This window comes from Crocuta crocuta, unplaced genomic scaffold (genome assembly GCF_008692635.1).
Source record: "Crocuta crocuta isolate KB4526 unplaced genomic scaffold, BGI_CrCroc_1.0 scaffold128, whole genome shotgun sequence".
In the NCBI taxonomy this organism is placed as follows: Eukaryota; Metazoa; Chordata; class Mammalia; order Carnivora; family Hyaenidae; genus Crocuta; species Crocuta crocuta.
The window spans coordinates 5,095,809-5,118,913 of record NW_027532232.1 but is presented as its reverse complement, the minus strand read 5'-3'; the positions used below and the strand labels follow the sequence as shown (position 1 = coordinate 5,118,913).

Sequence of the window (23,105 nt, the reverse complement as noted above, 5' to 3'; positions counted from 1 at the left end):
AGTCGAGTCAGGGAAATCTTGAGCTACAATGAAAAGCTCTATCCTGAACTAGACCTCCACCCACAGAACTTGGATGCTTTTAATATATTTTTTTGTTCTTATTGAAGAATCTTGTGCAATCATTTTAAAAAGGCAAATACTGTTTTTAAAGCTATCACAAAAAACTCAATCCTTTGTATCTCCCTCCTGCTACCCAGAGGCAATCACTCTCCACCCTTTTGTCTGTCTCTTTTAGTTTATTTGCCACCATGATTTCAATTAATATAAATGTCTCATAATATGCAATATCTAACTTAACCAAGTCTAGACATCAACTGTCTTACTTTTATGATGAGGATAATAACTTATATACCTTTTTCCCTTCTCAGTTTTCTATTATAATTATATCTTGACTTTTGGTTAAATAATTTTCTATGTTTCTGTGTTTACTATTTTCATTGTTATCAGTTAATAGTGTTCATAGTGCTAAGTGGAACTAAGATTTCTGGTAGAAATTTTTGTTTTTCCTGAAGTTAGTGGTAGCCTCATGTTTCAACTGCTTAGTTTTCTTTGAATATCTAAGATTTTCCACAACCCTTAATCATGCTGAAAAGTGCCTTTCAAAATAATTTTCCATATTGTGAAAGCTATCAGATAATTAACATTTTCTCTTCTTGTTTTCCAGTAGCCATCCATCTTCCTGATACTTCTGGTCTAGTTGCCCTGGAGGGCCTGCCCCACAGTCGTGAGGACATTCTTTCCACCTCTGTCTCCTGTTTTGGAGTCCTGCTTTCCTGGATTCCAAGTCTTGAATGTTTCTTAATTTACTCACTTAGCTTGGCAGAGGACCTCCTCCAATTACTACAAAATCAGCCTACGTAAATTTTTTTAAGAACTTGCATGTCGACAAATGTCTGTAATACAACACACAGATTTGATTAGCAGTCTGGGTGGATAAGTCATAGTCCCTCATATTGTGAAGGATGTTTCCTATGGTATTCTAGCATCTAGTATTGCTATTGAAAAATCAAATACATCGTGTTTCCTTTTCCTTTGTGTATCACCTATTATTTCACTCTTTGAACTTTTAAGAGCTTCCATTTAGTCCTGGTATTCTATAATTACACCATAATGTACCTGGTGAGGATCATTGTTCTAGGTGCTTGGAGGGTCTTTCCTAATGGAAACCCATGCCCTCTCATTTTGGGCAATTTTCTTGTATAATGTTCCCTCCACCATTTTCTCTTTCTGGAACTTTTACTAGTTAGTTTTTGCACCGCCTGCTTTCAACTTCTAACTTTATTATTTGAAATATCTATTATGATCTATTCTTATATCTTTTTGTTTGTTTTACTTGGAAATCAACTCAACTGTATTTTTCAAATTATTGAATTTTTTATTTCTTTTGATTTCTAAGAGGTTTTTCTTGCTCTATAACTGATTCTTTTCTATAGAGCATCTTCTTCCTGTTCCACAGATGGAATAGTTTTTCATATCTCTCTCAGGATATCAATCAGCTACTTTGAAGCTTTTCTCCACTCCCGGCCAATAAACAGGTAACCCAGTGACCTGTGGTTCTGTCAACACAGGGATAATGACCGATCAGATGTTCTCTCTTCAAGATGCTTAATATAATAGACACAGAGAAGGGCAAAGGAACGGAATGCAGAGGAGAAAGTCTAACAGACAAACAGAAATTGACCATAAAGTATATAAGTATGTTGCAATAATTGTTGAACAGAAACTATGAATGAGGTTGTATAGACGTTAGGTCAGGAGTGATATCAGATAGATCCCCTTGGAGAAAGGATGTCTTAGGCCCAAGTCCTAAAGCTTTCTCAGTGATGCCAACAACCATCCCAGGCTCCACAGGCCTGTTACCTGACTACTCCTGGGTCCCCATGAAAGTACACATCTCCTATTTTGTTCTTACCACAAGCCTGCTCCTGAGAGGCTCCACTCTTTATAGCCCAGGAGCTATAAAGGGCCTCCCAGGCAGGATCTCGCCATGACCACCACGGTAAGGCCTCATCTCTCTGCAGTGTTTGATTTTCTACCCCAAAACCACAATTTCTTTTTTTAAAGTTTATTTATTTATTTTGAGAGAGAGAACTCACGTGCTAGCACGCAAGCAAGTGGGGGAGGGGCAGAGAGAGAAGGAGAGAGAGAATCCCAAGAAGGCTCCACGCCATCACCGCAGAGCCCAACAAGGGGCTCATCCCACAAACCACGAGATCACAACCTGAACCAAAATCAAGAGTCAGACACTCAACCGACTGAGTCACCCAGGCGCCCCCCAAAATCACAATTTCAAAAAAAAAATTACTTCACAACCAAAGATCTTACCAATCACAGGACTGTCCACACTCACTAATTGGGCCTCCCCCTTCCCGCATCAAGACAGTTAGGAGTCTGTGGCCAGGCTTCAGACAGAGTGAAGGGGGCTGGTTGCTTCTGGGAGATTTCACCCAAGCAGGGCAAGAGCCTCATAACTTCTGCCTGGCTCACAGCACAGTCCTCTGTATAGGGCCAGTCTTGGCTCCGCTGAGCGGGAAAAGCACAGTCACCATGCCTTTCCCCTTATCAGTGCTTCTGCCCAGCCACTGCTTTCAGTTCTTTAGGTCACAGTTCCCAGAGGTCGTACCTAGTCCTAAACATTCTCCTACCATCTTGATTAGACATGGGCACTCCCCAAGTCCCCCTCAGCACACACGGACATACCACCTCTTCTCCTGGTGCCTTCTGGAGATAGACACGCCCACCAAATTCTCAGAGGGGGAGTTTACCCCCAAAAGACAGTAACTTCCTAGATACCAGAAAAACCAAAATGAACTCTAAGGAAGGAATTCTAGCTTCTCCATCCCCACTCCCTTCTGGCCGATGGGCATGTCAGAGTAGAGGAGGGCCGGCTGAAGTCCAGGCCTGGGGACTGGGGTCAGGGGGCGGGCAAGGGGGCTGCCTAGCAAAGGAACAGGCCTACTCTGAGAACAAAGGAAGAGAAATCGCTTCCAGGGGAGGAGAAGTGACTGGGCAAGACAAAGGGTCCGGTGTGGTGGCTGAGTGTGGACCAAGAGATGCACTTCAAACCCAAGTGCCCCTCATGTAGTCTTGCTTAACATCACACAGATGGTTCTGAACTTCTTGTTCCTTTGCACCTGCTAAGTCCTGAGTCTGTAAAGTGTACAAATAAAAACCACACAGGTTGGATCCTTGACAAAGGATCCACTTTGGCCTCAGACGGATGAGCTCCTCATGCCAAACTCCTTCCTCTCCCCTCCATCCGGCCCCACTCACGGGCTGTCCTCCCAAACCATCTGTCATCGGAAAGTGCTGATCAATGCAGCTTCCCAGAGACTCCCGGCTTACCTCGAGAAGGCACATTTACACCCTGAGCCCTCAGAAAATAAAGTTGATTAAATAGTGCCACCCAGTGCCCCCTCCAGAGGAGAAAGGGCAGAGTGGCCTGGGGTGCTCTGTGGTGTCTTTTCCACCAGAGCAGTGACCTGACCTCAGCGAGAGATGAGCATCGATGCAGGAAGCAAAGGGAGCAGAGAGAAATCCAGAGGGCTGGGAAAGGATGGAGGGTTTCAGTGGACCGAAACCAAGTTCTGAGCCCTGAATATAAAGCCCTTCAGTCTCTGGCCTCTTCTCCCCCAGCCCACTCGCTATGTTCTTTGTCTCCTGGCACTTAGGTCACCTCTGGAGGCGCTTCATGGCCTGCCTCTGCTTATGCTCTTTCTTTCTCCCGGATTGCCCCTCCCTGCAGCTCCGCAAGAGCCTAGGAGGCTTCCTGGAGGAGGCAGCGGCTTCCTTCCACACTCTTCAAAACATGTGAAGAAACTGCCTTGCCTGTTACAACATGATGGTGTTTGTCTCATAGGCTAATATCTTATGTGAGTAAGCAGGCTGCAGCTACACGTGTATTAATATTGACTACTATTATCCCCGTGTTCTGGGGGGACAATCACCTGGCAGGGATTCTGCAGGACTGGCTTCGGATTTTTGCTCTCCTGACACCCCGAATAAGAATTGCCAGTGGAATGAAACAGAGCGGTTAGGCTGACACACTGCGGTCAGACACAGCTTGCAGGAACGAGTTGGCTAGAAGCAGCCTCCTGCCACGTGACCGTGATGTGGGTATATTGACCCGAAACACAAACGCCCTCCAGGGACAACTGGTCCACCATCTAGACGCTGGCCCAGGGCACAACTGAGCACTAATTGGAATAGCACGGACACTGCTGCCTTCCCAGTCTCCCCCGGAACCTCCACCGGCCAGCATTAAAGAACTCCCCAGACCAGGGCACCTTGGTCATCTTCCTGAGAAAACGTGTTGCCGCTTACTCCCCTCAGTGGGCCCTGCCTGTCTCTGCTGCTCAGATGGAAAGCAGATGTCCCATAGCGCATTCCCAGTGTCCCCTGCAAGGCAGGTGACCGGAGTCCCAGAGTGAAGGCAGGGAGCAGAGAAGTAGCCCCATGGGGGGGGAGGGCACAGGGCCTCTGGAGCGAAGTGGCCCGCAGCCCCTCCGTGTGCTCTGTGCACACCCTGATGAGGCAGCCTGGGGCCGAGCCACTGGAGCCCTGGGGGACCGCTGTGGTCACAGCCCCGTGCTCGGTGGGGATGGGGCGCACACAAGAGGAGTCAAAGCTCCATTCTCCCTGTCCCCCCCAGTGGTGGTGGCCATGTGTGGCGGGGATGGGACTACCCACAGGGTAGGTGACATCTGGAAGGCTCAGGGATAAGTGTTAACAGGGGGCCTGAGTCAGCCCTGGAGAAGTTCACTGGCAGCTGGCAAAGACCTAAGCCATCTGGGGTCTGGGCTGCCTCCTCTCCCAGCAGAAGACTTGGCTCCGCAGGACCCGGAAGTAGAAGGGCGGTCCTTCATCAGTAGAATACGGAAAGGGGGCTTAAACAAGAGATTTCTTGATCTGCAGGGAGATCCCCACCTTTGCTTGTGCCCTCGCTTGTTCTAGGCGGCCCATAAGCACCTGGGCGGCCCCATCGGCACCTGTTTACTCTCCGTCAGCCCAGAAACCACTGCCACAGCAGGCTGAAGGCCTTCCTGCTCATCTTGCCCTTCCCCGGCCCCAACCTCATTCCCCCCGGCAGACCTGCACCATCTCCTCACCCCAGTTCATGACCAAGACCTCCAGAGCCACTCCTAGAAAGGCATTTAGAATGTTCCAGAACAGTAGCTGCTGCATGCAGCAGCCCAGGAGAATTGTCTGGTGTCTCTGGGATGTGGGTGGATGAAAAGAAGGAAGCTATTGAGAAATACAGCTCCTCGGGGCCCCAGTAATCAGAATCTCTGGATTGGGGAGGCGGGGTGTGTGTGTGTGTGTGTGTGTGTGTGTGTGTATAACCACCTTCCCCAGTAAGTCTCCTGCTCAGACACAGCTCAGGTCCATATATTACCTTCACAGCACAACATGGTCATAGATCGGACCACATGTCTGGTTCTGGGACTTTCCGTGGCCTGGTGCAGGCCAAGGCTTATCCCAAAGGGCCACACCTCTCAATCAAGAACCACCGTGAAGGTGCCATTTGGGGTAGGCACTAAAATTTGGGCNCTGGATTGGGGACCTGGGGTGTGTGTGTGTGTGTGTGTGTGTGTATAACCACCTTCCCCAGTAAGTCTCCTGCTCAGACACAGCTCAGGTCCATATATTACCTTCACAGCACAACATGGTCATAGATCGGACCACATGTCTGGTTCTGGGACTTTCCGTGGCCTGGTGCAGGCCAAGGCTTATCCCAAAGGGCCACACCTCTCAATCAAGAACCACCGTGAAGGTACCATTTGGGGTAGGCACTAAAATTTGGGCCAGGGGGCACCCAGATTTGAACCGGGGACCTCTTGATCTGCAGTCAAATGCTCTACCCCTGAGCTATACCCCCTGGTTTGTTAGGTGCCTAATGAACACCTTTTCACCTGTGTTGCAACACCCACATCCCCTGCGCACTATAGTGTCTATTAATTGGTAGAAAGCTCTGGAGATACGGAAAGTTTCCCTTCAGGAAATTAGCACCTTTTGGCCCTGCTCTTTCACATAGATCACCACCCCCCCCCAACTCTGGCTTCCGGAAACTTCTATGCTCACCATCTTGCAGTTGTCTTTTCTTAGCACCACTTCGAAGGTGCTGCTTGAGAACGCATTGCTAAGGGCTGGGCTACTTCTGNCTCTCCCCCCCCCCCACCCCACCCCCTGGCTTTGTTGCTCATCCCCTCTCAGCTCTGTCCTCGCTCCACATCTACCTCCCGGCTTTTGGCAGAGTCCTGACTGAACCCAGATGAATTACTGGAATTATTTAGCCAGAGAGGTCACAACCCCCAGCCTGGGGCCCAAGAAGCTGCCCCAGTGGTCCCAGGGGACCTCACACCAGAAGGTCAGCCCAGCTGCAGCGGCAGGGACTGTGCCCCAGACCCAGGACCAGAGATGCCTCTGCTGGACGAACGCCGGCCCCAAGGCACAGCACTGCAGCTCCAGGAAGTGAACCTGGCCCCTGGCCAGCACACCACTGCGACCAGAAGGCCACTGATCCCCAAAGTGTAGAGAGAAGACACTGCCCAAAGGGACACTAGAGGCAGTGAAAGTGGCTGTCATGTCTGTGTTCGGGAGACCAGCGCTCAGAGCGCACAGGGACGGAGTATGGGAAACCCTCCCTCATTCCTTCAATCTATTGTAGGGACTTATGTTTATTTCACAGGTAGTGAGACCTCCTTGTTGGGGGGGGGGGCAGAAAAAAGCAATGGCTTTGCATCTTTCTACAGTGGTTACCACACCATTAAGCATAAAAGTTAGGAAGCAATAAATGTGTTGGGTGCAAGGAAAGACAGCGAAATTAACAAAGGCGTCTAAGTCTGGAATAAACACAGATTTTCTGAGGTGCCACCAGCCACGCACTGTGGGTGTTTTGGTGTCCGTTCCTTCAGACCTGACCACCAGCTCCTTCCCCCGAGTTTGGGCCCTCCTCTTTAGTGGCAGAGATGAGCAAGTTCACGGCCACGTGATGGCCCTTAACTCTCCCCTGCTGGTCTTTGGGCTCTCAGCAACGTTCCCCACTCTTACTGAAAAGAGAAAAGGCAGGGAAGGAATTGGAGAAATCCCCACACTAAAATTCCTCTTAAAACAAAGACTCACAAAAGCCATTAGGAGAGTGTAAAAACAAAAACAAAAACAAAACAAAACAAAACAAAGAAACTCCACAAATCAGGATACTCAATGGTGCCATGTAGGAAGCTTTCTCTTGAGAACTGCCTTCTGTACACCAGTAATGAAGAATTAGGAATAAAACATTTGAAAAGATGTTATTTAAAATAGTAACAAAGGGGCGCCTGGGTGACTCAGTCCCTTAAGCGTCTGACTCTTGATTTTGGCTCAAGTCATGAGCTCACGGTTGTGAGATGGAGCCCCGGGTGTCAGGCTCCCTGCTTGGCGTGGAGCCTACTTAAGATTCTCTCTCTCCCTCTGCCCTTCTCCCCTGCTTGTGTGTGTGCGCTTTCTCTCTCTCTCTCTCTAAAAAAAGAATAGTAACAAAAATACAGGATCCTTAGGAATAAACATAAGCTGCACAAAACCCTTTTTTAGACTCTTTTAAAGTTTCCTTGAAAGGCATTAAAGGAGATCTAAGTAAATGGAGAAATATGCTGTTTTCGGATAGGACAAAACAACAATTTTGTAAAGATATCAATGCTCCCCAAATTCATCTGTAGATTTAATGCAATTCCCATCAAAATCCCAATCATGATCTTCATAGTACTTGACATTCTAATGCTAAAGCTTATGTGGGGGAAGAAAGAGCTGGGGATAGCTAGGGTTTTCCTAAAGAAAATGAGCTAGACAAGGAAACTAGCCCTAACAGATACGGAAACTTGCTACGAAGCCATAAGGCAGTGTCGTATTGATACAAGGAAAGACAAACAAGACCGATAAAGCAAGATGAAGACCCAGAAACGGACCTGTCCACAGAGAGACACTTGATATATGAGAGGGGTGGCGTGGTACAACAGCAGAGAGAGGAGGCGCTTTCCAATACACGGTCCAAGGTCAACTGGATACCCAGACACAAAATAAACCCCAGGCGGATTCAAGACTTAAATATTAAAGGATGTGCTTTTTTTTTTTTTTTAACTTTTAAAAGAAAGTCTAAGAGAAAAACTTTAGGACCTAGGATTAGGAAAAGGATGTCATCGTTAAGACCCACACATAAGGGGCACCTGGGTGGCACCACCGGTTAAGTGTCCAACTCTTGATTTCAGCTCAGGTCATGATCTCTCAGTTGGTGAGTTCAAGCCTTGCATTGGGCTCTGCGCTGACAATGCGGAGCCTGCCTGGGATTCTCTCTCCCTGTCCCTCTGCCCCTCTCTGCTTGCATGGGCTCGCTCTCTCTCTCTCTCTCAAAACACATAAAGAAACTTAAATTTTTTTTTTTAATTTTAAAGATCCATACATAGGGGCGCTTGGGTGGCTTAGTCGGTTAAGCGTCCAACTTTCGCAGGTCATGATCTCGTGGTTCGTGGGTTCGAGCCCCGCGTCGGGCTCTGTGCTGACTGCCAGCTCAGAGCCTGGAGCCTGTTTCAGAGTCTGTGACTCCCTCTCTCTCTGACCCTCCCCTGCTCGTGCTGTCTCTCTCTCTCTCTCCTAGAAATAAATAAAACATTAAAAATTAAAAAAAATAAAGATCCATACATCAAAACCATAAAGAGAAGTATCAGTGCATTCTGGTTCATTAAAATGAAGACCTTCTGTGTACTAAAAGTCTCCAGAAAGAAAGTGAAAACGTGAGTCACATACCAGGAGAGATTTGTCAGTGTCAGAAAGCAGACACTTCCCTAGACATGTTAGCAGAGAGCATTTAATGTGGGGAATTGGTTAACGTGAGGAAGTAAAAGGAAAGAGGAGAACAGCAGGGCGATGCAGGCTTCGAAACCCCAGGAAGCAGCTCTCACTCCTGAAGCCGAGAAGAAAAAGGGGCGGAGCTTGTACATATCAGAAATGAGAAGCGGGGGCTCCCAGCGGTGTGGATGGGATGCTGGTGCCTCGGGAGCTCAGGGGGCGGTCTCCCAGGGAGAGCACTGCCAATTAGGCTGGTTCAGGGGCCCCCAAAGAAAGCTGGCAACCAGAACCAGTACTGCCAGCCGAGAGCACCACTGCTGGGGCCTCCTGCCTGGAGTCCCCAGGACACCGCACGCTCTGATGGGTTTCCGTTAGGATAGGTTACTTTGCATTTTCTAGCACGTTATCAAAACGGAGGTACACTTTATGTATTCTTCTTGTCTCACTTCTTTCACTCAGCATGAATGTCTTGAGATTTGTCCCTGTTGTCCGGGTGTCAACGGTCCGTTTCCTTCCGTTGCCGGGTGGTATTCTACCGGATGGATGTATCAACACTCACCGCTCACCTGTTCCGGTCACTTGTGTTCTTTCCAGTATTTGGCTATTGCAAAGCTCCTGTGAACATTCGTGCACAAATCTTTGGATATATACTTTCATTTCCCTTGGGTAAATACCTACCAGTGGAGTGACTGGATCAGAATGGTTGGGACATTCTACACTCGGGCCCAGAGCGTGCGTATCCCCGCTAGCAGGTGCTCTGCTCCATACCCTTGTCGACCCTTGGTGGGGCCAGCCTTTCTGATTTGTGCTGTTCTGACAGGTGCGCAACCTGTTAGGTGGCTTCCGTCTCACTGAGGCTTGGGTTTGCATTTCTGGAATGACTAGTAATACTGAACACCTTTACGTATGCTTGGTATCCCCGGAACTAGTTTCCCAGAATCATTTCCTAGTATGGGTTCAAATTAGAGTTGGCCAAAAGAAGAATTTGAGTGGCATTTGGGAGGTGGAAGTGAAGTGGCAGCCGTGCCTCTCTGAAAATCGCTGTGACATATAGACACCAGATAGCAGAGCTCAGCTTCCCTGGGCTCCCCCCTGTGCTGTCCAGCTTTCCTTCCTAACTGCCAGCCCCAACCATCACCGGTTACCCCGGTGTTCCCACAAGACCCTTGCCTGAGGACCTACAGAAGTGATCTTTTTTTTTTAAATTTTGTTAATGTCTATTTATCATTGAGAGAGAGAGACAGAGCGTGAGCAGAGGAAGGGCAGAGAGAGAGACACACACAGCATCTGAAGCAGCTCCAAGCTCTGAGCTGTCAGCACAGAGCCCGACGCGGGGCTCGAACCCACAACCATGAGATCGAGGCCTGAGCTGAAGTCAGACGCTCAACCAACTGAGCCAAAAGTGGTAATTTTCCATCAGATTTTCCCCCGTTCCTTCCTGGCCCCATTCCTGTGGCTGGATTTGCTCGGTTTCCCAAATTCCCCTACGTCTCTGTTTCCACCTTGCCACACATTAGGAAGTCTCCAAAGTGACTGTTCTTTGATCCTCCAACTCCCTCTCCTGGACCGTTCCTTCTACCAGCTCATCACAGAATTGTGCAAGGTCTAATTTCTATAATAATTCCCTTAATCAGTAATACTTACCGTGATTCCGCTCCTCCAATCGAATACTGACTGGCACGTCTCAGTGGGTTTATTTTTAAAACTTTTTCACTCATGTGTGAAACATACAAAAATGCACAAATCATAAGTGTTCCTCTTTTTGAGCTACAAAAAATAAATACACCTGTTGTAACCTGCATCCAGAGTCTGAGAAATAGAACAGTATTCTGAGAAATGGAAATGAGATGTAAGGGGCAGTGTAAGGAATTGGCTCTTCCCTGGGTATACATTTTCATATTGCCTCGACTTTTGAGTTACTTTAATGTTTTATGTTTTCAAAAAAAACTGCAATAAGTGTGAGGAGATAAATCTAAAAACAAATATAAACAAAACCCAAAAACCTAATGGTATAGCATATCGATAACATGACCACGAAGAAGAAAACATTCTCAGTGCTACATATTCTAAGGGGCGAAAAAAGAGATCTTGAACTACAATGAGACATTGAACCTCATTTGTTTTGGTATAAGTTACAAAACCTATTTTTGAGCAAATGAGTAAATATATCTAGATTTTGGGGAACCAGGGCTCTAATTGTGGGGAATGGGGGTATTACTATCGAATGGAGGACGGCAAGCAAGAACTGTAGAGAGGGATTGGAACTGTAAGCAGCAGTGTGAATACACACAGACTCACACATACATGTGCACACACATTTCCTAACTCTGCCCTCTCAAAGGGGCTAGAAACAACGACTCAATGAGTTCCAATGAGCACTCCTAATGCTCATATTGTGGTTTTTAAACACCATTAAAGGGAACCAGGAACCCTTGGAGAAATGGCTGAGTCCAGGGCTGGGCGGGAAACCTAAAAGGTGAACAATGTAATATCTTGTGCCAGAAAGTGAGAGGGTGAGTAGGTGTCGACAGAGCATAGGGCTCGCTCGAAGAGGCTTGGCGCTAGCTCAACTGGGGACAATTTGAGCATCAAAAGAAATAAAGATAAGAATGTGTTATAGCTCATTATGAATCCATGAATCCATATTAATACAGGTTTTTTTAATTTGAGATGGACAAAGGAAAATTGCTTTTTTAAAAAAAAAGTCAACTAATACAAGTAAAAGGATGGATAGAAATATAAAATCACCATTTTATAACCATCAGGGTAATAACTGATTTAAGTAAGCATCATTAATGGTTGCTAAATTTGCAAGGTGAAAATCGTTGGGGAACAGGATATAGAAAAAATCTGTCCAACATCATTTTAACGGAATAATCTAATTCAATCTCATCAATAGTGGATGGAGTAAAGTGACATCACTCTTGATGTAATGCATGGACATAAGATAAACATATATAACATAAACATTATATAAATATAAATAAATAGGGGCACCCGGCTGGCTCAGTTGGTTAAGCATCCAACTTCAGCTCAGCTCATAATCTCACGGTTCGTGGGTTCGAGCCCTGCATCAGGCTCTGTGCTGACAGCTCAGAGCCTGGAGCCTGTTTCAGATTCTCTGTCTCCCTCTCTCTCTGCCCTTCCCCTGCTTGTGCTGGGTCTCTCTCTGTCTCTCAAAAATAAATAAAACTTAAAAAAGCAATTAAAAACATAAAGATAATATAGCATAAAACCTGAGAAGGACACACTATCACCTATGTAGTCATTTTGCCAAAATACTGAACTTTAAATAATGAGGAAACAATCAGACAAATCTTTCTCTCCAAAAGTAAACCACTATCCTAACTTTTAACACATTTTTGGCCTGTGAACTTTACATACGCTTGCCCCCAGGGTTACACTGGGGAGACCTAGTCATGTTGTCATGTGTGTGTTGACCAGAGGGGCAGTTCTGTCAATCATCCAGCTTGCACTCTTCAAAACTATCAATTTCATGAAAGAAAATAGAAGAGCGGAGAAGTGTTCTCGTTTAGAGCAATCTAAAACCACGTGACAGCCACATACAATGCATGAACCTTGACTGGACCTTACGTTGGAGATAGAAGAGAACTATCAGTGACTTTATTGGGATAATGGAGAAATATAGACTATGGATTGCATATTAATTATTGGATCACATCATTGATAAACCTCATGAGTGCGCTGTGGTTTTGCAGACTGCCTTTCTTCTTAGGAAATCCATGTTGAAATATTTAAGGGTGCCAGCATGTCCTCAATGACCTTTCTAATGAATCAGAAAAACCTCTTACACGCACACATAGAAAGAAAGAGTGTGCACACGGAGAGCAAGTGTGGCAAAATATTAACAAGTGGTGACCCCGGCAGAGTATAAAAATTTTCATTGTTGGGGTGCCTGGGTGGCTCAGTCAGTGAAGCGTCTGACTCTCAATTTTGGCTCAGGTCATGATCTTGTGGTTCATGGGTTCGAACCCCATATCAGGATTCTGCTTGGGATTCTCTGTCTCCCTCCCTCTCTCTCTCTCTCTCTGCCCCTCCCTCCCTCTCTCTCAAAAATAAATAAGTAAACTTAAATTTTTTCTTTAATTTTTCATTGTACTATGTTTATAACTTTTCTATAGATTTAGGATTTTTCTAAATAAAAAGTTAGAAGATTATGTTTAGAATTTCATTTGTAAAAAAAAAAAAAAGAAAAAGAAAAAAAGAAACATCATTACCGGCACCCCGAAACCCACCCCCGTCCATCCTTCCCAGTCATTAACATCCTTTTTCCAAAATTAACCGTTATTCTAACTTCTGACACTGTGTGTGGCCTATGTTTCAATTTTGCATATCTTTCTCCCTTTATTGCTTGTGATATCCAGCCATACAATTGTACGTAAGAAGGGTTCGTTTCTTGCCGCTGCTGTATAGCATTCTGGCTATATGAATATTCATTATTTATCTAAGCTGTGGGAAAGCTGTTGCCAGCTTGGGGCTCTGAGGAATAAGCAGCTATGAAAATTCTTGTACGTCTTTGATGAGCTCACATATGCACTTCTGTTAGGAGCACCATCGCTGGGTTTTGGTAGTTAATGACATGCAATTTTCCAGAGGGGTCATATGTACCAATTTATTGGCCATTTGGACAATGTCTCATGTGAAATGCCTGCCCTACTGCCATTTTCTATGGGAAATAGAAATTTTTTTTTCTCACTGATTTGTGGACACTACTTTTATATGTGGATACAAGTCCTTTGTTAATTATATGCCTTTCAAATATCTTCTCTTTGACCTTCAGCTTTCTTAAAGATGCCCTTTGATGAACTGAGTCCTTAACGACAATGGTCTGATCTATCCATCCCCATTATGTTTAGTGCTTTCTGTATTCTCTCTAGTAAATCTTCACATTTTCACCAGATCACAAAGATACTCTTTTAAGGTTTCTTCTAGAAGCTTCTTGTTTTGTTGGGGTTTTTTTTGTTGTTGTTGTTGTTGTTTGTTTTTTTACATTCAGAGCTACAGTCTACCAGGAATTGATTTTGGCATATGGGGTGAGTGTCTAGACCTTTTTCCATATGGTTATCCAACTAATCCAGCCTTGCTCATTGGAAAAACTATTCTTTCCCTCACTACTCTGTGCAACAAGTTTGTCATAAATCAGATCTCCGTATATGGGTAGGTCTGTTTCTGGAGTTTCTCTTTTGTTCCATTGATTTACATACTTACATGCACATTACCGCACCGTCTGATCACTATTGACAGTGTGTCTGGTGGTGTAATCCCTCAACTTTGTTCTCCTTCATGAGTCTATTGCTGTCCCTGGCCTTTCGCACGCCCATAAAAATTTTGGAATCTGTGTGTCGACAACCACAAAAAAATTATGTGATTTTGGTTAAGATTTCTTTGAATCCATAAAGATGAGAGAACTGATATTGTTCCTCTAATTAGTCCTCATTCTATTAACTTAATTTATCTCACTACTTGCAAAGTCTTTGATTTTTTCAATGGTGGTTTATAGCTTTCTATGGAGAGATATTGTATACCTTCGATTACTTTTATTCCTTCGTAGTTGGTTTTTTGTATGTTATTGAAAATGGAACTGTTTGCAATTTTTCTAAGTTTTAAATTTCTGTCATATAGAAATAGAATTGAATTTTGTATTTTCATCTTGTATCTAGTAACCTGGCAAATTCATTTAATTCCAATGGCTCGTCTATATATTCTTTTGGATTTTCTGCACACACAATGCTATCGATGGTGATTAATGACAATCTTATTTCTTGCTTTCTTATTCTTTATGTCTTTTATTCCTTTTTTTCCCCCTCCTTATTGCACTAGTCAGGACTTTGGAAACATAGTTGAATAGAAGCGGTAATTCTGGATGTCATTTCCTCTTTCCCAATCTCAAAGGAATACCTTCCAGTATCTCCTCATTAAAGGTGATGCTTTCTATGACAGTCTTCTAACACCCTTTATCAGATTAATAACAATTGCCTTCCACGGAGGGCTGAATAATGGCCTCCAAAGATATCAATTCCTAACCCTTGAAACCTGCAAATGCTACCTGATATGGAAGAAAGGATCTTTGCAGAGGTGATTAAGAATCTTGAACCGGGAGATTATCCTGGATAATCTGGGTGGCCCTAAATGCAATTGCAAGAGAGAGGCAGAAGAAGATTTGACACAGACAAAAGAGGAGAAGGCAGTATGGACACAGACATGGAGGTGAAGTTTGGAGAGAAAGACCCACCAACCAAGGAATGCAGACACCAGAAGCTGAAAGAGGCAAGGAGTGGGTTCTCCCCTAGGAGGCTGTGGACACCTTCATTTCAGCCCAGTGAAACTGATTTTGGACTTCTGGTCTGCGGAAGTGCAAAATAATAAATGTGGGTTGTTTTAAGCCCCAAAGTCTGTGATTATTTGTTACAGCAGCTGTAAGAAACTACACTACCTCTGAATAGTACACCAGGTGTTTTTTAATCATGAAGAGATGTTGAGTTTTTCAAATTCTATTTCTGCATCTATTATGATGATTTTGTGATTTTCCTCCTTTATTCTCTTAATGTGATGATTTATATCGATTTTCAAATGTGAAATCAACCTTTGATTCCTGGAATAAATCTCACACTGGGCATGATGTTCTTTCCTTTTAGATATTCTCAGATTCATCTAATTCATAAGAAAGACTGGCCTCTACTATTCCATTCTTATCTTTCCAGAGTTAAATATCAGTGTTAGCCTGGCCTCATAAAATATGTTGGGAGGTACCCCTATTTTCCTAATTCTCTGGAAGACTGTATATACGTTTAGTATTCGTTCTTCCTTACATTTGGAAGAATTCACCAGTGAAGACATCTGAGCCTCAAGTTTTCCTTCTGGGAAGGTTTCTGGTTAAAGACTCTATTTAATAGATATGAAAATATTTGACTTTCTGTTGCTTCTTGGTCAGTTTTCATAAATTATATTTTTCAGGGAATTTGACATTTTTCTTGAAAATTGCAACTCATTTCTCAGGTGTCTTGGCATCAAGTATATTCCTCTGATATCTCTTTGCTGTCTCCAGGACCTGAACTCCTCTCTCACTTCTCATCCTTCTTTTTTAAGTAGGCTTCACCCCCAATGTGCAGCTTGCACCTGACCCTGAGATGTGCTGACTGAGTCAGCCAGGGGCCTCCTCCTTTGCCATCCCTCATATTACCCATATGTACCTTCTTTCTTTTTCTCTTGACCACTCTTGCTAATGGCTTATCGATTTTGTTAGTTTTTCCATGGATCAACCTGGCTTTGTGGATCTTGTCTCTGAACATTCGTTTTGTGTTCTTTTATCTTTATGATTTCATTCTTTCTATATGCGGGGGGGGGGGATGGTTAACTTAGTGTTCTTTTTCTAATTTTTTGAAATCATTGCTTACAGTATTGATTTCCCAGCCTGTCTTCCTTTAAGGATTTAAATTTCTATCTCTGTGTGATTTGAGCTGTAAACTACAAACTTTGCCTGTGTTTTATCTACATAATCATCACTTCAAAACCTTTTCTGATTTCTATGTGTTATTTAGAAGTGTGTGGTCCATTTCTCCATTCCCCCATGCTTCAGACATTCTGGTTCCTGTCTAGAATGTTCCTTGCCCCACCATGTTGGCCTAGAGAACTCCTACTGACCCTTCGCTATTGGGTTCAAGTTGTGTGCTTCAGAAAGCCTTCCCTACCCCCACCCCCAGGCAAGATTAGCACTTTTTTATTCTGCTGGTTTTCTTTCCATATTCATCCTTCTGTCATTGGTGATTCATCTCTCCCTGGACGGCGCATTCCTTTTAGGCAAAGACTGCATCTTTCATCTCTGTGCTGAACCCTGAGCAGGTTTTGTTGAACAGATGCACTTGTGTGCTTGTTTTCCTTGTACAGTTTTAATTTCAGATATTCCCTTTTATTCATAGGAATCTATAAATTGTTCCAGATTTTTCTATATCTAGGTTCTGAATTACATCTCCCAGACTCCCTCTAAGCATGAGAAGGGGCGTAAAAATCCTTTGCTATACAAAAAACTCTGGGGCTTTGGTTTAGGATTATATAGTCTTCGTGTTCAACACCAGGCTAAGGACCTGCGAGGTACTTGGTATGGACTTGTTGACTAATGTCTACTGATTGGGCTTTGTCCCTCACCAAGCTGGAAATAACTCAGGGCCCCTATAAAATATTCCTAATTTCAGCTGACTAGCCTTTGATGGCTCCCTCCTCCCCAAGCTCCGAAAGCAATGAGCAATGTAATGTATTCATTACAAGGTCACCCAAAATTGATGACTCAACAGTCAGCCTTATAAAACTTCAAAATCTCTCATAAAAATGAGTCAGAATCTAGTAACAAGCTTGTTTCTATTATAATTAATAATGTCACTGCTGGGGCAGGCTGTGTTCTGCATGGTAAGTGTTCTTTAATGTACATGGTGAGAAATCTAATGTTCCTAACTATTTTCAAAAGCTGTGGGTAACTTAGTTTTGGGGAAATTCAATAGTTATTGACTTTTTAAAGTAACTCTAAAAACCAACTCTGATGCTTATTTCATATGTATTTTAAAGTTTTTTAATGTTTATTTACTTTTGAGAGAGAGAGAGAGAGAGAGAGGCAGAGATGGAAGTGGGGGAGGCAGAGAGAGAGAGAGACACAGAAGCCGAAGCAGACTCCAGGCTCTGAGCTGTCAGCACAGAGGCTGACATGGAGCTCGAACTCAAGGACCGCGAGATCATGACCTGCGTTGCAGTCAGACGCTTAACTGACTGAGCCACCCAGGCACCCTGCTTGCTTCAAATAAGTCTAGATTTTTCCATATCTGGAGTTTGCTTAAAATAAGGCCCATCTACATTTTTTTGCTATACTGCCCTCCCTCGTCTTTACCAGCTCCTGGTAACTTCACTTCTGCCCCCGGAGAGTCCAGACCCAGAGCCTTTCCCTTGGTTAAGGACGCCTGGAATGTTCTAGGGTTCAAGACTGCATTCCTGTGGCTCAAAGCTCTGATTCCATGGAAGACGCAGGGGCCCTGGGATGAGTCACTCTCTAAGCTGTCATTGGTCACTGACACCCTCAACGTAGGCAAGTTTTACATTAGCATATTAGAATGACTGAGGCAACCAATGTTTCTAGAAAGCATGAAGGGCAATCATGGATGCCAGAGCACTGAGTCTTCCTCCGCACGTTTGCCATACCTTTGCCACATGCTCCCTTTACCCTAACTCTCTAAAGCCACCTCCAGGTTGGCTGAGGGTGACGTCATCACAGGAGAAACTCAGCAACACCCGAGGTCCTAGAGTTAGAGGACTGAGACCCTGCCCTCCCCACCACCGCAAAAGGGACGCCCCGAGTGACGAGGAGTGTGGGAACAAGCGAAAGGTCTTGAAGCACTGCATCGACCATGTTTTCATAGTGGTCAAGAAGTCCAAACAACCTTTTAAAGTTCAAACAAGCATGGAAGTGTTATAAAGGAACCGCAAGGTTTACATGGATCGTTAATGTATGATGACTTCTGGCCGCCTGAGCCCTCCTTGGGCGGCTGCCCAGGCCCATAGGACGCACGCTCACTGGGCTCTGTCTTTGGGTGCCATGGTGCTGGCTGTCTGTGAGGTGCTGGGCCACAGACAGCGGATCCTGGGGTCATGCAGAGCCTCCCTGCACAAGAGCGGGAAGGAAGGGGTTCCTCAGAGCCACCTGCTTCTGCAGCTTCGACCCAACTGCAAGTTCTCTAGCCTTTGTGCCTCTGAGCTGGAGAAAGGCTTCAGCAAGAAGTCAAGCTTGAACAGACCCCCACCTGGAGCCCAGGTCACCTGTCCCCAGGCCAGGCCAACTCTCACCCCCGAGTCTCAGCGTCAGTCAGGATAGGCTAGGTTCAGCTGTGCTAGCAACCGACCCCCAAATTGTGGGACTTATTCCACCAAAGTTTTTATTTTTTAATGTTTTATTTATTTTTGAGAGAGTGAGAGCATGAGCAGGGGAGGGGCAGAGAGAGGAGACACAGAAACTGAAGCAGGCTCCAGGTTCGGAGCTGTTAGCACAGAGCCCAATGCGGGGCTCAAACTCACGCACCGTGAGATCATGACCTGAGCTGAAGTCAGACGCTCAACCCACCGAGCCAGCCAGATGCCCCTCCACCAAAGTTTTGTTTTCTGCTCCTGTGACATGTGTTCAGGGTAGGCTGAGGGTCTAGTCCACATCTCCCCCCTCCAGGAGGCAGCCTGATAGAAGAGCCACCCTCTCAAATATCGCTGATCGCCGGGGTGGAGGGAAGGAAATCTTCAGAGGGCCCCAACTCGTAATTAAATGCTCAGCCCAGAAATGACAACTCATTGGCCACACCCAACCAGAAGAGGCCAGGAAACACAATCCAGCTACGCCCCTCTGGGAAGCCAATGGCAAATATTTGGGGAACGATATTTGGGAATGAGTGCCACACCTTTATGAAAGGCCTAGCACTGAATTTTAGGCCTGGCCCCAAGGGAAAGCCGTAGGCCTGAGGGCACAGCTGGGAAGAGGGAGATCTGCACGTACTGATGCACCTGCCCAGCACAGGAAGTACAACAGGGCCTCCTGGGTGGGAAGCCCTTGCATCCGAACAGTCTGAACCAGGGGCTTCAGGCCTCCCCAGTCCCCTGGGGTGGCATATGTTCACCAGTCCCCTGGCTCCTTCTGGGTGAGCTGCAGATGATCAATGATCACTCCAACCTTGGACTTTTCTGGAAGCGTGGAGGTGATGGGTGATGCACCAGCAGAGAGCGATGAGCACGAAAAGATCAGCCAACATTAATACGTTCCATAAGCCTACACTGTAGCAAGCATGGCAGAGGAGACCAGAGAAATAAGAAATAGCCCCTGCTCTCCAGAAGCTCATAATCTATGAGGCAAGTTAGGACGCTATTACCTTGTGTTATAAGTTTTCTCTAATCTCAGATGAACGGTATCAATATTAAGGTATGAGCTCGGCTAAGGCAGAATTCACCGCAGATTTCACTGGAATGGAAATATCCTCTCTCTCTCTCTCTCTCTTTAATGTTTACTTATTTTAAGAGAGAGAGAGAGAGAAAATGTGTGCACACACGAGCAGGGGAGGGGCATAGAAAGAGGGAGAGAGAATCCCAAGCAAGCTCTGGCTGTTGACGCAGACCCAGACGCAGGGCTGGATCCCCAAACCTATGAGATCATACACGGCCTGAGCTGAAATCCAGAGTTGGGGGCTGAAACCGGCTGAGCCACGCAGGTGCCCCCGACAATGGGTTCTTGTCTCGGGCAGAAGGTGGGGCCAGTCAATGATTTCCCCAACTTGGCTGTGTGTTGGAACCCCAGGCCCACCCCTACACCCACCCCTTACTATAAGCTTGTTAAAAATAGATCTTCCTTTCTAAAAGTTTCCCCCACGATACTCAGGACCCACCCCCAGAGATTTGGCTTTAGTAGATCTGGGACGGGATCCAGAGATCCGCACCCGTCACAAGCTTTCCCACAGCGGCAGCTTGTCTGAGAACCCGCTGTGATGGGCAGTTTCTACCTAGAAATGGCACATATCAAAAGTTGAATTTTTTAGTTTTTATCTTAAAAAAATTTTTAGGGGCGAAAAAAATTAAGAAATTAAAAAAAATATATTTTNCGGTTAAGTGTCCAACTTCGGCTCAGGTCATGATCTCACGGTTTCTTGGGTCAAGCCCCACATTGGGCTCTGTGCTAACAGCCAGCTCAGAGCCTGGAACCTGCTTCAGATTCTGTGTCTCCCTCTCTCTCTGACCTTCCCCTGCTCACACCTCTCTCTCTCTCTCTCTCTCTCTCTCAGAAATAAATTTTTTTTATTTTAATTTTAATTTTTATTTATTTCTAGGAGAGAAAGAGAGAGAGAGAGACAGCGTGAGCAGGGGAGGGTCAGAGAGAGAGGGAGATACAGACTCCGAAATAGGCTCCAGGCTCTGAGCTGGCAGTCAGCACAGAGCCCGACATGGGGCTCGAACCCACGAACCGCGAGATCATAACCCAAGCAAAAGTCGGACGCTTAACCGACTAAGCCACCCAGGCGCCCCGAAATAAATTTTAAAAAATAAATTAAAAATTTAGTTTTGAGAGAGGGAGGGAGACGGAACACCAGCAGGGGAGGGGCAGGGAGAGAGAGAGAGACAGAGACAGAATCCGAAGCAGGCTCCAGGCTGTCAGCATGCGGGGCTCGAACCCATAGACCATGAGATAATGACCTGAGCTGACGTCAGACACCCAACCGACCGAGCCACCCAGGCGCCCCTTAAACGTTGAATTTTTAAAACAACGTTCCTGAAAACTGAACTCCTCTTCGCACCCACTTTGTTCCTGTGGTAGGTGCATGCTCTCCTCCCCGCACCGCTCCCCCCTCCCCGCCATCCAGACGCAGCCCCTGAACGCGATCCCAGGATTTCTGTTCACATAAACGACACACCCAGTGGGCCATCACCTCTCAGTGTGGATCACTCCCAGCTCTCTGTGTTGCTCCCTCCTTTCTCTTCCCGCTCCTGCTGCATGTGGCCAGGCACTTTCCCCCCTCCCGCTTGGACTCTGCAGTACCCTCCCGGCTCATCTCTCATCGGCCTCAGTCCCTCCCCCAGGTCGTCATCAGGTGAGCCTCCCTGTGGGCTCCGTAAGGGGCTTATTCCCGGCTCAGCCACAGTCACTGAATCCAGCCCCTCAGCCCGAGGACAGTCTGTCAAGCTTGTCCCCATACGGCCCAGCCTATTTTCCCTCGTGGCTTAAAGTCCGAGCGTAGCCGGAACCATGTCCCTTCACACCCTGCTTTGTACCTTCCTACCCCAATTTCTTCTAGGCTGTTCCCTCGCTACCCCTTCTACGACCACCCTCCGGTCTGAGATGCCCTCTGCTTATTAAAAATGTTGCCCATCCTTCAAGATCCAGTTCAGATTGCATCTACCTGATACGGTCTGTCCTGTCTGAAAGAAAAGAGAGAACCGTACATGTCTGTAACACACACGCACACCCACTTATCTGCCAGTCTTGAAAAATACAAAGATGAGATGAATGGGTCCAAGCACCTTCGGAAGCCGTGGCTTTCAACTCTGCTCGAAAGGGGGCGCTCTCTATCGGAGGGAAGAACCAAACCAGCCAGATCCTCTCTCCTGGGAAGAATTCATTCCAGAGACACCCAGGCGGCACCTTGCCCCCCACTGCTCACATCCTCTGTAAAGCGAGTAATACATTTCCCAGGGAAGCGCTGGGACCCCGAGGGGCCATCTCACCATGGAGATGACATCTCTGTTTCCTTGAAAAAGAAGAAGCCCCTTCTCCAAGGTAATCCGGGCACAGACCAGCCCGTGGTCTCATGACAGTATGAGCAAGCTGTCACGCGGAGGCCCGCGCGTAGGTCACAGTGAGAGTGGACACCACGGTCTTTGGGCGGGTCAAAGCGAACCGGCGTGAAAGGAAACCAGACCCGGGAGAGTTACAGAACAGCCTGGTCCAATCTCCTCATGGTCCGTATGAGAGGCTGGCTGTCTTGCCTGCAGATCTGTGCCAGCCTCCGACCCCCACCTCCTCCCCCCGCCCACCGAGAATACTCCAGGGTAGACCTCCTAACCCACCCAGCTGTGGCTATGTTCCCATAGCTCATTTTTTGTTTGTTTTTAAATGTTTGTTTTTATTTTTGAGAGAGAGAGAGAAAGAGAGAGAGAACGAGTGCGAGGGAGGGGCAGAGAGAAAGGGGAACAGAAGATCCAAAGGGGGCTCCACGCTGAGCCTGATGCAGGGCTCGAACTCACAAACCATGAGAACATGGCCTGAACCGAAGTCAGACACTCAACCGACTGAGCCACCCAGGTGCCCCTGGTGGTTTTTGTCTGTTTTTTAATCAAGGACTTTACCATGAAGCTAACAAATCTCAAGATTCAGATTACCTCCCTTGCACCAACTCTGTACCTATTTTTTTTTTAGCTATTTAGTTTTAGAGAGAGAAAATGAGTAGGCAAGGGGCAGAGAGAGAAAGAGAGGGAAAGAGAATCCCAAGCAGGCTCCACACTACCAGCACAGAGCCTGAAGCAGGGCTCGATCTCACCAACCGTGAGATCATGATCTAAGCCGAAATCAAGAGTCGGATGCTTAACCGACTGAGCCACCCAGGCGGCCCCCTGTACCTACTTTTAAATTTGCTATTTTGTGCAAGTTTTTTTTCTTAACAATATTCCCTGAATCATACAAGATTCAAGCCCATAAAATGTGGGCCCATCCTGGCAGAGGGAATGTGTTATTTGGGAGGGGAAGAAATCATGTAGAAACAAAGCTC

General features: G+C 46.1%; 1 non-coding gene across 1 annotated transcript; it reads right to left on the bottom strand.

Moving 5' to 3' along the window:
• Positions 1-5,806: 5,806 nt before the first annotated feature.
• On the bottom strand, positions 5,807-5,878 carry TRNAC-GCA (transfer RNA cysteine (anticodon GCA)). The gene has a single exon. It is a non-coding gene; the product is annotated as a tRNA-Cys (tRNA).
• Between the last annotated feature and the right edge of the window lie 17,227 nt (positions 5,879-23,105).